Source organism: Sceloporus occidentalis, unplaced genomic scaffold, assembly GCF_023333645.1.
Source record: "Sceloporus occidentalis isolate IW3139 unplaced genomic scaffold, rSceOcc1.0.p SCAF_25, whole genome shotgun sequence".
In the NCBI taxonomy this organism is placed as follows: domain Eukaryota; kingdom Metazoa; phylum Chordata; class Lepidosauria; order Squamata; family Phrynosomatidae; genus Sceloporus; species Sceloporus occidentalis.
The window spans coordinates 1,344,039-1,361,000 of record NW_028317005.1 but is presented as its reverse complement, the minus strand read 5'-3'; positions in this window follow the sequence as shown (position 1 = coordinate 1,361,000).

Here is a 16,962-nt window from a genome sequence, read left to right as displayed (position 1 = left end):
CCAATCCACACATATACCAATCCACACATACCAATCCACACATACACTAATCCACACATACACTAATCCACACATACACTAATCCACACATATACCAATCCACACATATACCAATCCACACATATACCAATCCAAACATATACCAATCCACACATATACCAATCCACACATATACCAATCCACACATACCAATCCACACATATAACTAATCCACACATACACTAATCCACTCTCACTGTCACTCTCACTGTCACTCTCACTGTCACTCTCATGCTTTCCTACCTTTCCTCTTTTCTCCTTACAGCTCCTTTTCCTCCTCTTCGCTCCTCTTCTTCAGTTCTTCTGTCTTCTTCCGGTTCAGAGGGCACGGACAGCGGTGGGCTTCAGTGTTGTGCGCCGGCATCTGACAACAAACCCCGGCGCACAGCAGCTATTGCCCCGCGGATCGCAAGGGAGCGGTATCGGAGGTCTTTAACAGACCTCCGGCTCCCTTGAGTGGAGATCCTTGAACCGGCTTAAACTCACTCAAGGGAGCCAGGGGTCTGTTAAAAACCTCCGATATCGCTCCCTTGCGAGCCTGCTCCTCCAGCGGCGGACACTACTGTCCGTCTCTGGAGGGGTGCCGGGTGCCGGCAAGTTGGCACCCCCCTGATGAGCGGCAGCCGGTGCGGACCGCCCCCCGCTAGGTACGCTACTGAGTGTACTAAGTGAATTTCACGTGTACTGGCATCCATTGAAATCCTGATCGGAGCCCTGATCAATACACACATCAGTCCCTGGTTGCTTAAATTATTTGGAAGATAAAAATAGCCGTTTTCCGTTTGTTAATGTGTCTTGGTACGGATAAACAGTTGCTTTTTTAATGATATAAATATTATGCAGAGAAGGGTACCAAGTGACATTCCACCTAAGGAGCAAGACAGATTATGATGCACAGAGCAGGTGTTAGAAGACACTGGTTCTTTTTATGAATAATCTCCTGTGTAGATTTTCATTTTTCTTTTTAAACAAGTAAACAACTGCTTGTCTGAACAGCAACACAGGGAGTCTGGCTTCCAGGCCCTTGAATACCAATCAGATGTTGCAGTACCTTTCAGAGTCGGGAGAAAAAAGGTTTTTGACACTTAGTAGATTACATAATATATGTACGTAATCTAATGTGCCCTTAAACTGATAACACATTTTCATGCCTGCTTTAGATGATTTATTTATCCATTAGTTGTTGAAATCCAACTTTCATGATCCTCTAGTTTTCATGGGACCGGCCCTTTGTGAACAATTTTGGACCTGCTCAGGGACCAATTGCCCTCCTGCACACCATGTCAGGTAGCCCCTGGGTTGGTGCCTCATGGTGCCTCCAATGGACAGCAAGTAGACACTCTCACGTTATTTGTTGGCTGCCAGCCAATGTGCCCTCTAATTTTTAGTAGTTGGTGTGTGCAGAAATCTTTTTCTTGTGCAAATGTTTTCCATGTTACAAAAATATCTGCGCACTAAATGGATGTGCAAACTGAAATTGTTTAAAGATAATTTTGGCATAGCCTCTTTCTCGTGGCAATGCAATCTATGAAGTTACATTTAGATTTTATTCTATACTGTGAACTACTTTGTTCAGTTTTTTGTTACATTAAATAAAACATCTAGAAAGGTTCCCTCAATGTCCATCCACGTGTGTATATAATTATGTGTAAGGCATTAGAATGGTGTGTGTATGCAAATGTAAGTGTATGGTATTAGAGTGGCTGTGTGTATGTATGCATGTAAGTGTATGTTGTAAGAGTGCGCATGTATGTGTAAGGTTAGAGTGGGTGTGTGTATGTACATATGTATGTATGTATAAGTAAGTGTATGGTGTTAGAGTGGCTTCATCTGTATGTATGTGTAAGGTGTTAGAGTGAGCATATGCATACACTAACTGCAAATAATCAAAACCTTGAATAACCAGAAAAAAAAAGTGGCCCTAAAGGAATATTGCTGTGTATAAGCTGGACAGTCTTACTGTCAATGGAAAGCCGATATTTTGTCCTGGTGTGTATTCAGCAAGCTCTAAATCTCTGCTTGTGGCATATTCCTGAAATTAATGGTCAGTACTGTCATTTATACAGGCTCATTGGACAGGCATAACATTAGTCCCATGAGATGCATTAACTGGAAAATATTAAACGTGTTCCCTAAATGGTTGAAAAATCAATTCTGTAGCCCCGCAGACATGGAAATAGAAGCAGAACCTAATATTTTCTGCAGCCTTTTGACCTATACTGTTGATGCAATTCCCATCAGGGCTAAAGTGATTATCCCTTGGGTGCCTATTACATGTTAAAGGAAAAAAAGACAACATTTGACATCTAAAGGGCCTTTTTGAGAGCAATATGAAGCAGTCCTAGCTTGCTTCGGTTAGTAGAGTCAATACTTTACCATATAGAGTTGTAATAAGTATACTTCTACAGGCTGTGTTAACTCCTGCCGGACTGTGCAGTCAATGATTCCAGCTGTTTTTTGCACAGTACATATTTAACAAATGCATGCATAAAAAATAAGAAGAAAATTGGTGCATCCACCGCACTGGCAACATTTTCAATGGATTAGATTTAGTAAATATATGTGTAAACTGTCAGAATACTTTATATACTAGTGCATACCTCCCAACTATCCTACTTTTTGTCAGTCTCTCTTTGTGACGTATATTCCCATATGTATCTTTCTTTCCCCAGTCTTCCTTCTAGCAGTTTTGAGTGTATAAATGTTATAACAGTGCTCTACACCCCTAGAAGTCACGATAAATTCACAATTATATTCAACAAGTATTTTATTTTGAAGGTAAATGGGCATTTGACCGTCAAAACCATGAGGTGACATACTGTGTTACTTACTTACCCAAGTATGTCTTATTATAGAGATATTCACTACCCCAAAATGGAAAGATGTTAATTAGTGGATGTTTAGATAAGATACTGCACTTACACCAAATGTGGAGTAATTGGTCTCGGAGACATCTTTTTTGTGTTAGCTCTTATTTTAACTCTAGATTTATTGTAATAGACAGTGTCAGCTGCCTCACCTAATTTCTCAGATAAGTCAAGAGACTCTACGGTAAAGAATAAATAAAAGGGAATTTATCACTATTACCCTGGTAACCTTCAATAGACTCTTCCTTAGTTTTCTAAATTGAGATCGGCAAATAATACCAATATTTATTTGCTGCTGCCTTTGTAGGCTTGCCCTTGGGTTTTGCTTATGAGTTCTTAGTGATTTGCAGTCTCTTTTAAGATGCTGTGGATGGTGGATAGAGAAAAGTAGGGGTATTAATAAATCTTCCCTTCTGTTCTGTTGCAGTTATGCATTTTAATTTACATCTCCATGGTGCAAAAAGGCTACCAGGCGACCGTTTTCAACAAACCTGACATTTATGTTCACAATTACATTCCAATACTACTACTCTGATACGCTATTAGTCAAGTATTGTCACCTTAACAAATGTAGCTACATGTTTACTAATGAGATTTTCTTTAACAAAAAAAAACTATTAAGTGGTCTAGTTATTTATACTAATATCTTCTCCAAACGATACAAGAAAACATATGTATTGCTCAGTGTAGCCATGTGTAGTGTATCTTAATCTACATACATGAGAACTTGACCTAGTGGTTTGACCTAGTGCCGCTTCCCTGGGACTCTAGCTCACTTTCCTTCTTCTCCAAAGTGTTTGGCAACAATTACTTCCCTTGCTACTCCCTGCCAATTTAGTACTATATGGGGCTAGCCCTGCCAATCAGCCCCATCCTTTCACAAAGCCATTTTACTAAAAGAGGAAGAGCTCCAGGTAGCCTACATTGGGAAGTTCCCAAATATGTCTCACCTAATTTATCTTACACCAAAACTAATCCTGGGATCATGGGACCCACTGTTTTAAATGAAATTAAGTAGAATAGGTAAAAAGGCCAGGAATAAGCTAAAATTATTTTTAAATTTGTTTTTAAAGCAATTCAAAATTAAAAACTGAACAGCAATTTGCAAATTCATTATCAGATAAATAATGCAAGAGGAACATCAGCATCAAAGTTGTTATATATATATATATATCCCAAACATTAAAACACCTGTGCGTGCATTTTCACACGATATACATAAAATAACAAGTACGGCATGAATGATGCATTGAGAGTATAACACACAACATGATAATTGAACAACGTGCACATTATATATTAATTTATGCATTAGCTACAAGGATTCAGTTCAACATTTCTAAAATGAAAGTCAGAAATTATAAGAATTTTCCATTATTATACAGCAACTGGACACGCTAAACCCATCAGTTCTTAACATTTCTATCCTTAAGTATCACACACTGTTTCTTCTGCACTTGTCATAACCTAGATATAGCCTTCCATTTTGTTTTACAATAGAAAGGGCCCCTGCAGAATGATACCGGCTTTCTATTACCTGCAGATTGGTTTCATATTCAGAAGTGAATAAAGAAGATTCAGAGCTTTATATGAATAGAATAATTACACTTCCACAAGCAGCAACAAATAACCCACGTTTGAGGAATGTGGCCTTGGAAACCACATTTCAATATAGAAATAAATGACAATATACTGACTCATCTTGTCTACCTACTCTCTAGATATTATACATAGGTCAAGCTTTCAAATATATGCCCCCACCATATCTGCTGAAACACAACGCTATGCATGTTCCACGTAAGGAAATTCCCCTGATGGGTGCAATATTTACCTACCTAGGGCAGCACACCTAAGCCCTCACTGCAGCGTGCCGGAATATGATGTCATACTTATGTACTTACATACACTCATGTGCCTTACATCACTTTAGATGACTAAAAGTGGTCTATGGTGCCAGCACAGCATGCGTACTGCACACAGACCAGTGGGGTAGATCAGAGCTCTAGTAAGCAGCAACATACCAGCCCGAGAGATGCTCCCTGTTTTGTTTTTTTTAACGTGGATACTGTTCCCCTTCAGACCTGCCACCCAAAGCCTAATCAGCTTAGGCCAGAACACATCTCTGTGTTTTCCCTACCGCCAGTAAGTTTGCAGGAAACTGTTCACGCTTTATAATTTATCTTGGCTTAAAGCCAGGGCTTGAAGGATCGCACCAAATGAGACCCAAAGAAGTGGTGAGTTGGCAAGCAGGACAAGTGGTTAATTCTCACTGGTTTACTCATATATCAGGGTTTAGGGTCACTTCCAGTGTTGTATTTACCCTTCACTGCCCACAGCTGCCCCTCTCCAAATGAGAAACTGAATCGGCACAGCCTCCGTAGCATAATAGGCTGGTTGGGGAGATAAAATATCTCCATTGTGCAACGCGGTTTGCTTTCTATATCTCCCAGGTGTCCCTCTTTTGGACCCAAATAGCTATGTCCCTCTTTCTTGCTGAGTATGAGTGTATCACATACCTAAAAACCATAACGATTCGACCAGAAACAGCAGAAAATATGATTACAAATTAAATTGCACAAAAAAGAGCATTTGTTCTAATTGCATTACACAAATGTATACATAGAATTAGTCACAAATGCTATTTTTTTTGTTTGAAGGAGACATTTAAGTAAACAAGGTAGTTATTCGCCTGGGAATGAGCACATTTTAGATCCACTGGGGCCTACTTAATTGTTTGTTACCAAGTATCTAATAATATCAAAATATTCATCAATACCGCAATTATTAAATGAGTCTTATAGTCAGCACTTTTACATTTCCGTGGTCTGTAATACAGTCTGTCTTTATCCACAAGTAAAGGGGATAATTCCCCTATTATGTGCATTATATATTTATATTTATAGATTTTAAATGATTATTTTAAATGATTTATTGCAGGGAAAAATGGATAAATCTAGAGAGAAATCAGTGCTCTATTTTCTCTGTAGTCTGGAAAATGTAATAGGCCTCTAGAGTGTTAACCTATAAGGAGTATAAGAACTATTTCTATTTCTGTGTTGGTGGATTATTTCATTTTTCCACAAAAAACATCCTTTGCATCAGCGAAGGCTCTTAGATCAAAAAAATAGCAGTGTGGGCTAGCAGAGAGAAAGAAAAACATTTACAAAAATGAAGGTTGTTTTCTTTCTGTATTTTCTGTCCTAAAGATAGTTCATTGTCAGAACTGGATAAAAAAGCCCCGGGTGAAAGTACTGAGCTAGAGACGCACATGACTGAGGGGATGGCAGACAGCCCTCCTCTTGTTCCTGTTTGTTTATATGAGTTAGGGGCTGCCAGTCATGGTAAGAGGCGATGTACGAGGTGACCCCCACCTAGAGCCATAATTATAAACTACCATATTTGCTCGATTAGAAGACGACCCCCAAAAATCTGAATATTAAGAATGCGCCCTCCGGCTGTCAAAGAGAATTCCCCGTCAATGTCAGGTTTTCCTGTCAATCTTCAAACAACTGTTATTGTAATATTCCCGTAAGCACAAGACTAAATAGAAAGTCTAAAAAAACAAGAAGAATTCCTTTTAACTAAGTTTAAATAAGTTCTGGTGCTGGGATTGTGCCATAGTAATGTGTATTGTCAAACCTCAGATCACAAGTAAAATGACATTGACATGGATCAAACTTGCATGCTGACAAGCTGATCTGACAACAGGTTAGCTGCCAACATGCAGGGACTGTTAAGTTTTTTCTGTTTTCATGGATACAGAAGCTTCTTTTGTTTCTACAGTGTAAGACCCCTGTATACATTTAGACCATCAAGACTTTGTCCTGAGTTAGAGAACGTGTCTGGAGATTGGCCAAGCTGCTGGTTAACAAGACCACTAAAATTAAGAAAGCTTTTTTTCCCTATTGCATGCAGTACTCGTGGGGGGGGGAGTTGAGAGAGGGGTTAAAAGTGCCACATATGCACTGGTTGTCCTTCTGATTCCATATTGTAATAAGTACATCTTATACTGGTTGGCAGTCAAAGGATTACGGATACTTGTTACAATCGATTAATGTATGTAAATCGATCATCAGAAACTTAAATAGCTAAATTGTGTTTCTGTAGCTGCAAACTAAGCTTCCGTCTAGCAAAAGCCTCATGTGTACATTTAAGCGAACAAAAATGTGTCTTGAGGTATGGGAGGTAGCTAGCGATCAGCTCAGCAGCAGATTGCAGGCGCAACTATAATGCCGAAATCATCTTTTTCCATTTGTAACGGGGGATGCGGCTTAGAGAATATGTTATTGTCCAACCATGTGTATTACATATGTGGTTGGCACTGAAAAGGTTAAGAGCTGCCAGGCTCCCTTTAGGGAATAAGCCATGTACTCTTAAACATTTACATTTACTGTAACTGTACGTCATACAAGCAGGAGGAAGGGTTAATTTTACATGCAAATATAAAGAAAACTGTGGGGATCCCCAAGACTCAGTATCATCCTGTATAATATAATGAACCTGTTGATTAATTAAAATTGGAAAGAGAGCCAGTGGGTATTACCTCTACCTGTCAGCAAAACCAGATGTCTACACAACTTATCATGTTTACCAAGAAGCCCCAGATCTTCTTTGTCCCTTCCCTGGGATGATCTTAACAAAATATCTTAGTTCTAAGTATTCTGGATGCAAAGATCGAGCGTTATCTGTTACTCTTCTTATTTAGTCAAAATCTACATTGAAGGTTATTAGTTTTTCACTTCGCTGGCTTCTCAAATTACATAGCAAACATTTTACTCCCAGGGTTCTGTGCAGAGCATCTGAATTTTATGAGCACATTGCACTGAGATTATGTCTAACCACCCATATTTATGCGTAGGAAAACCAGAAAGCGATTTCTTCACCAGCATGCGCGTTAAACCATTTCTATGCATATTTAATAAACAGCATTATATACTTGAGTCATTAGCAATGATCATTTGGGAGCAGAAGCATTATGTCACTTTACTACAGGTAAGGTTGATGAGAAAGTCAAATGGTGTGTCAACAGTAGAGTCGCAGGGCTGTTTCTTCAGTTGTGGTGTAGTCCTGCTGGTGCTCTAAGCCCCAACTACAACTGTCTCAGATTTAATACATAACGACATGTATGTGAAACATCCATGTGTCCGTATTCAATAGTTTCTCGCAATCTATGTAAACCCCAAATTACAAACCTGGAGTCATGAATGAAAATCAGAAGCTTACAAATGCTCAAAACCCGTAGGCACACATAAACAGTAATGGCACTCTAAAGACGTGATCAGAGCTGGAGATCTGGGATAACTTCTAATTTTTCAAGTTATTAATATTTTATCAAGGGAAGGTCCCTTGAATGGTTTCCTGCTTAGATTTGCCAAGTTTCTATGGCTCAACGTCTTGAGAACATATTCGCCTGTAACTTGCACAACCGTTTAGTACCAGTTATTAAATGTGGTCTTCACTTCCTAACATACATGGTTTTAGCCACAAGCGAGGAACTGCCTGGGGCGCCATGTAAAGTTAAGCCCTACAGGGACCAAACTGCATTATAGCTCCAATCGCACTTATCATGGCCCCATATATTGGGGATGAATTAGCATGGACAACTTTAATTCCTGCATTATCTTAATCCATCCATAGACTCTAAAATCCAGTTTTGTTTTACTTTTGCTTTCGTAAATCCTCACCTTCCGCAAAGTTAATTAAATGTTTATGCGTGGAGAGCTTCCTTCCTTACTACTTTCTGCTAGGTGTTAAGCCTTTCTAGCACGTGACTGTAGACGTCGACATACAAATCTTTGATCTCCAGAGGTGATCTCGGGACTGAAAATGAATCTTATATGTTATCTGCAAATTGTCTTGCTAAAGCGAGAATCCCCAAACAGACAATGGTTTTTTTTTTTTTGCAAAGCAAACAGCATTTAAGAGTTTATACGTGTTTTACTGAAGAATCTGTAATACTCAACCCTTTCATTGCCAGGAGGACCTTTACCATAAAGCCTGACAATGTCTTCATTACCCCTCCGGCAATATTACAACCTTGCTGTATATCTGTCTCGTGAAGAATAATGACAGCAATAACTAGGAATAAACACACTCTATGTGAAACCGCAGTCCCTAAACAGTTAGTAAATGTGACTGGTGTTATTGCGGCATTAATAAATTCAGCTCCAATTGAAAGAACAGTCAATTAGCCGCATGCTCCCTGTAGAGTCGTTATAGCCATATTTTGTTCAGTGAATCACCTTACTTTGTTTCACAAACCTGTTTATTTTATTTTGCCATATGTCTCCCGCAGCTATGCCGTGGCGAATGAGAACAGGTAGTCTACAGCTCCATCATGTCTAGGAGAAAACAGTAAACACTGGTAAAACATTAAATGAGGAGCCCAGAGTATTAATACGTGACAAACATTTTGGATTCGTTATATCCAGTATCTAAAATGGATTCCAACGTAACCCTGCATATTAAATGTTATATATATACTGATACTTAACACTACTGTGAGTAGTTAAATATTGATTCACTAAACAGTGAGTTACAGACTAGTCATAGTTATATGAAACATATCATCTCACTCTATCAGTCATGATAAAATGATTTCAGTTCCCTCATGTCTCCCGGTACTCTGTAGAGTATCCCTGGGAGAAAATACTATACAGGACTGATTGGTTCTACCCGTTTTAACTTGCTCGATACTCAACGCTGCCACTTGGGAAAGTGTCAGTGAGAGCGTGTGAAAGTCAGCCTTCAGAACCTTTGCCGACACAAAACAGCCAGCAGGTCTACCTGCCAAGGGGGCAAGTTGCAACGAACGATAAACTTAATGAGTGGTGTTTCTGAGTGAAATAACACTAGACTGTATGAATAGGCTTCAAGAAGGCATTGCTGCTTTACGAAGGGCTGATGTGATCCTGTTTCCAGAATAAACATTATAAGGCTAGTGCATTGTTGGAATAACTTGCCGCCTTGTGCATGTGGCACCTAGTGTGTTAAATGAAATGCTGGTAAGATTCTTTGAATTGTTAGATGAGGGGATAAATTATAAACCTACTTATGTTGTTTCTTAAGCTTCACATTTTTGATTAATTTTCTGAAGTTTAGACATCATAGGCATTTTCTTCCCCCTCAGTTGGAACATAATTGGCAAATGTTGAACCCAAGATTATTACCGAGAATCAATAAAAATGTATAACCTATTATACCATTAGACACCTGTTTCTCAAGTGTTTCTCAGGTCCAGTATCTTATTGGTCTTCTCACTGTTGCAGAGACTCAAACTTACTTGGAGCTTGGCTGCGTCTAACATGTAGGATAGGCTAACCAAAACATGCTTATCAACCTCTGTTAATTATTCTGGAAGGACATTCCTCAATTTATACAATGACCAAACACTTGTTAGTATAACATCAAGACCCCCGACCCTTTAGTTTTATACTATGGTCCCAATATTTCTTGAATGTGCTTCCTTCTTCTATTGTTTTTTTTACTATTTTTTTTGCATCCCACATACATTATTTTGCAGATGTTAAATTGCCAAACTTTTCTAAATATTTCCCATTTAATTATTCTCATAGGATTGTTAACACTTGTATTTTACAATATCTTTATTAAACTTAAGCTCCCATAAATTCTTAATTTTCCATCAAAAAATAAATTAACAAACAAAGAACTCCAACTGATTAATTAAAAAAGTATGACATTATGACATACCACTAATGTTAAAAAATATGTTTTGCCAGTTTTTGCAATTATTTGCAACTCAACCCATCATTTCTGTGCCATCTTTAGGATTTCATATGCGGCATTGGCTGGTAATGCAAATTGTTTCAACAATAATGCACCCTTATGCAAAATGCACATCACCTTTATTAATTTGCTTCACATTCTATACCTCATCTAAAGGAAATATTTGATTACAGGGTGAAAAAAAAATATTTTTTTCCAAATGTCATTACTTAGTTATACAATATTATTTATGACATTGTGGCGTAAATAGTTTAAGGTATCAGCTTTAAGTACATTATCGATTTTGCTTTTGTAACAATTATTTTTATTCTTTGCCCTTGGAAACAGAACATATTATTATTATCCTTTATTTATAGAGTGCCAACATATCCCGCAGCGCTGTACACAAAAATATGAGAAATGATCGTGTGTGACAAAGAGTCAATCTGAAACGTATTGTGTGATTTTCTAGGTATTTACTAGACTTGTGCATTCGTATTCGGGTGAACATGGAAACTAACACTAAGGGTGCGTTTTCGTTGTTCAGCCCGAATACCGAACATACGAAAAAGGTGGCGGCAAAGCGTATACGATGAAGACAAACACTATGAAGAATCTTCGTGTTCGTCTTCGTTTACTAATCTCCCTGGTCCCTTCCCCATCGAGCCTACCTTATCTACGCAGCATTGCAGAGTTTAACAGGAGCGGAAATCCGTAGGTACGCCGCCAGGAGTTAAAGGGCCGTGCAAACAACTCTATTGGTCGCCTGCAGAGGCCTCCAATTGGTTGATGCCAGAGAAGGCCCCTGCAGGCGACCAATAGACTCATTCGCACGGCCTTTTTACTCCTGATGGCACAACTTAGCCTGGGGAGACCATGGCCTCCCTGTTCCAAGAGTTAAAGGTCCATACAAGCAACTCTATTGGTCGTTCGTACGGACCTTTAACTCCTGGAGCGGGGAGACCAGTGGTCTCTCCCGGCCAAGTTGCGGCACCAGGATTTTAAAAGTCTGTACGAGCGACTCTTTTGGTTACCAGCAATCAAGTAAGGTGCTCATACGGACATTTAAAATCCTGGCTTCAAAGCTGCTGCGTAGCGCGTACCGCGTTAACCCCATATTAACCCCTTCTACAAAAAAACGAAGAAAAAAACCGAACATGAAGAATGTACACAAAAATATTCGCCCAAACCGAACCAAGATTACCCCCCCCGAAGACGAACACAAAGAGTTGGTCGGCGCCCAAGTCTAGTATTTACTTTTTAAACCTAGATACATAGAAATTGACAGCAAAATAAGAACCTTTTGGCCAATCTTGTTTGCCCATTTTTCCTGCTGTAAAGACTCAAACCTTATGTAAGGCACCTACCTTAAGCAGCTCCCGGCCGTCCTCTTCTCCTCCCCGGCAGAAACGCCGGCACCGCAGACTGGAGCTTGAAGCAGCCGCTCGCGCACGCGGCCGCTTCATGAATATTCATGAAGCTGACCGCCGGCTGGATTCCGCTGCGTCGCTATGGCGACGCAGGACGCGATCACGTCCCGGATGTCGGGGAACGCCCCCCCGGGCTATTTAAACCTCGAGCACAGTATCCACAGTGCTCAGTTATACTGGTTCTGTCCGTATTACGTGAGCTCCTCCCGTATCCTATATATATATATCTTGTTCCTGTTCTCCCGGTATCCGACCCTGGTCTGCTAAACGGCTTCCTGTGTTTCTCTGGTTTCCTGACCCTGGCTCTCCCTGCTACTACGTGTACCTCTGGCATCCTGACCTTGGCTATCCAGCCCGACTACGTGTACCTCTGGCATCCTGACCTTGGCTATCCAACCCGACTACGTGTACCTCTGGCATCCTGACCTTGGCTATCCGACCCGACTACGTTTACCTCTGGCGTCCCGACCCTGGTCTGCTAAACGGTTGCCCTCTGACCACTCGTGCTTACAGTTACACCACCAAGTGCCCTGTTATCCTCACCAGGCCCCTTGCGTGTGTTCTGTTTTTGAGCAAGTGTGTTCCAGTCCTGCATATCGGATTCCTTCTGGTAAGACAAACCTTACAGAATAACTGAGCCCCGACATGGAATCCGCAGGAATTTCTGATGCTCTTGCAGCCATCGCTGGACAGATTACTGCACTTACTCGCTCCTTCCAGGACCTCCAAGCCAGCCATGCGCATATGCAGCACCAGCTTCATGAACTGCAAACTAACCCCCCTGGCCCTGGGGCACCATCTCCTGCTCCCGCTCCGCTTCCACCAATGGAGGGGGCCTCTGCTGCTGCTGCTACTCCTGAACCCAAGGCTATTCTTCCCGAGCGCTTCTCAGGAGACAGAGCCAGTTATCGTACCTTCATGACGTCCTGCCAAATCCTGTTCTCTCTCCAACCCAGAACCTACGCCTCTGATCATGTGAAGGTACGAACTGTGATTTCTTTATTATCAGGGGAACCACAGATCTGGGCTCACCATCTACTGCGCACCAATAATCCAGTCCTGAACTCATGGACCGAGTTCAGTCACGCTATGGACACTTTATTTGACGATCCTTTTCGCACTACCTCTGCTCATGCTGCCATACGTGCTTTACGACAAGGGAAGAGGCCAGTAGAGGACTACGTGACCGAATTCCGAAGCTTGGCTATGGAAAGCAAGTGGAACGAACCAGCACTGTTGGATCAGTTCCGTCTGGGTTTGGCCGAAGGATTGAAGGATGAACTGGCTTGCGTGGGCATTCCTGATTCCTTAGAAGACCTCATACACCTGGTCATACAGCTTGACCGCAGATTTCGGGAAAGACGCCTGGAACACGCAGCTTCAGCCATTCCTACCCCGAGACGCCACTTCCCTCCTACGGTTCATACTGCTCCTACGGTTCCTACTGGTCCTCCTCTCCAGTTTCCAGCGATCATGCTCCCTCCAGAAGAACCTATGCAGATTGGAGTGGCACGTGGCCCACTATCAGAAGCCGAGAAGGCCCGTCGTCGGAGGAACAATCTGTGTCTATACTGTGGTGAACCTGGACATCTGATATCTACCTGTCCGCGACGCCCTCCCAGGGGTAAGCCTGCACCTGATAAAGTTTGCCTAAGTTCCTTCCCTAAGGACGGTTCTCCTCACCTGTACATCTCCTTGTTTTTACAGTGGACCAATAATTCTACCACCGTTTCTGCTATCATCGACTCTGGAGCCAGCAGTTGCTTCATGGACCAGGACTTTGCCAAGCAACTGCATATACCAACTTCAATTAAGCCAGCTCCCATACACATACAAGTGGTCGACGGGTCCCCCCTGTCTACTGGACCCGTTACACACGAAACATCACCACTTCATGCTCTATTGGGGAATAATCATACGGAATACTTGAACTTTGACCTTATTCCGTCACCCATGTTTCCAGTAATTCTTGGCCTACCCTGGCTAAGACTCCATAATCCTACAATTGATTGGTCCAAGGGGACCCTCTCCTTCCAATCCCTGTTTTGCCGCAATCAATGCCGGACAGACCACCCTACACTTCTATTGCTTCCTGATTGTTCGCCTCCTCCTCCTGATCCACGTATTCCTAAACAATATGCAGAGTTCCGTGATGTTTTCGACAAGAAGGGAGCTGATACACTTCCTCCCCAAAGGACTTATGACTGTCCCATTGATCTCCTCCCTGGCGCTCCCATCCCATTCGGCAGGATATTTCCATTATCAGAACCTGAATTACAGCACCTTAAGGACTATATCCAAGAAAATATAGCTAAAGGGTTCATCCGACCTTCCACTTCTCCAGCAGGAGCAGGAATCTTTTTTGTAGAAAAGAAAGATGGGAGTCTGCGACCATGTGTAGACTATCGGGAACTAAATAAGATCACCATTAAAAACAGATATCCGTTACCTCTTATTCCTGAACTCCTGGATCGACTCAAAACTGCGCGGATCTTTTCCAAGATTGATCTCCGAGGGGCTTATAATTTGGTCCGCATACGTAAAGGAGACGAGTGGAAGACTGCCTTCCGAAGTCGATATGGACATTTCGAATATCTTGTCATGCCCTTTGGGCTCTGCAATGCCCCTGCTACCTTCCAACATTTTTTAAATGACGTCTTTCGGGACTATCTGGATGTCTTTATGGTGGTCTATCTGGACGATATTCTCATATTCTCGTCAAACCTATCTGATCACCGCGACCAGGTCAAAATGGTTCTCGACCGTCTACGCACACATCACCTTTATGCTAAGCTGGAAAAATGCCAATTTGAAGCTGATCAGGTAGAATTCCTGGGATTCATCATTAGGCCTGGAAACCTACAGATGGATCCTAAAAAGGTGTCAGCTATCTTGGAGTGGCCAGTACCTTCTGATAAAAAAGGGGTCCAACGTTTTATTGGCTTTGCTAACTATTATCGCAAATTTATTAGAAACTTCTCTCATGTTATCGCGCCCATCACCAAGTTGACTCGTCAATACTCCCGTTTTGCCTGGACACCGGAAGCACAGAATGCGTTCGACGCTCACCACTGCTCCCATCCTTATTCAACCCATGGTGGCGGAACCGTTCCATTTGGAGGTGGATGCTTCGGATCTAGCGGTAGGAGCAGTTCTGTCCCAACGACATGGGGAGAAACAAAATTTGCATCCTGTGGCCTACTACTCGCGTAAACTCACCCCGGCCGAGATGAACTATAATGTGGGGGACAGAGAACTACTGGCCATCAAACAGGCTCTGGACACCTGGAGTCATCTGCTAGAAGGGACTCAACATCCAGTAACAGTATATACTGACCACCGGAACCTGGAGTATCTTCGCTCCGCACGGCGTCTATGCCCCAGACAGGCTCGGTGGGCTCTCTTTTTCACGAGATTTAACCTACATATCACGTATCGCCCTGGATCCCGTAATACCAAAGCAGACGCCTTGTCTCGGTTACCTACTGTATCGAGTTGTCCCGAGACTCAACCGGATACTATTCTTCCTTCCAGCCTCTTCCTCACACACCAACCATCTCTCATGGACTTCATTCGCTCCTTATCCCGCAGAGCCGTAGTTCCGAGAACTAATCCTCCGGTTCGTCGTACCCGAAACTTATTATACTACCGTGATAAGATATTTGTACCGACCCCGGCCCGTTTAAAGGTTCTACAAACATGCCATGATTCTCTCCTCTCTGGACATGGGGGCATTAAGAAGACTACAGACCTCGTTCGACGTCAATTCTGGTGGCCTTCGCTAGACCAAGATGTGACCTCGTTTGTCCGTTCATGTACTACCTGCGCTCGTACCAAGACCCTCCGTAGAAAACGGAGCCTTCTCCGCCCATTACCTATTCCTTCGGTTCCCTGGTCTAAAATTTCTATGGACTTTATTGTCGATCTACCACCCTCCAAGAAACACGACACAATCATGGTGGTGATCGATAGATTCACCAAAATGGCACATTTTATTCCCACAATTGGCATTCCTTCCGCTTCCACCACAGCCACCTTGTTCCTGGATACAGTGTTCCGGCTTCATGGATTACCACGCACTATCACTTCAGACCGTGGAGTGCAATTCACATCTCGTTTCTGGAAGGTGTTCTGCCGCAAGCTGCACATTCGTCCCACTTTGTCCACGGCCTTTCATCCGCAAACCAACGGTCAGACCGAACGTCTAAATCAAATATTAGAGCATTACTTAAGATGTTACACCACGCACCTTCAGAATGATTGGCTCCAATTTCTCCCTTCCGCAGAATTCACCTACAACAATCAAACACAGCGATCTATAAAGATGTCTCCATTCTTCGCTAACTATGGTTACCATCCTATCATGATTCCAGGTCTGCCAACCGAACCTACGATTCCCGGGATCTCGGATCGAGTCACCGTGCTAACAAGACAATTTCAAGTCCTGAAGCAAAACTTAATCAAGGCCAGAAAGGCCTACAAATCATATGCAGATCGCCACCGTTCCAGTCCCCCTACTTACCATTGTGGCGACAAAGTCTGGCTGTCCACAAGTCATTTGCGCCTACAGATCCCTTCCAAGAAACTGGGACCTAAGTTCATTGGCCCATACAATATCACGAAAATCATCAACCCAGTGACAGTGCAATTGAAACTTCCCTCTACCTGTCGGATTCATCCGGTTTTCCATGTATCGCTGGTCAAACCTTGGGTGGCCAATCCTTTTCCTGACCGGGTACCTCCTCCTCCTGCACCAGTGGTCATCGACGGGATTGAAGAATACGTGGTACAAAAAGTGGTAGATTCCAGGATCCGTCGAGGGCATCTAGAATACCTTATACAATGGAAAGGATATAGCCCAGAAGAAAGGACCTGGGAACCGGCAAGTCAAGTTCATGCTC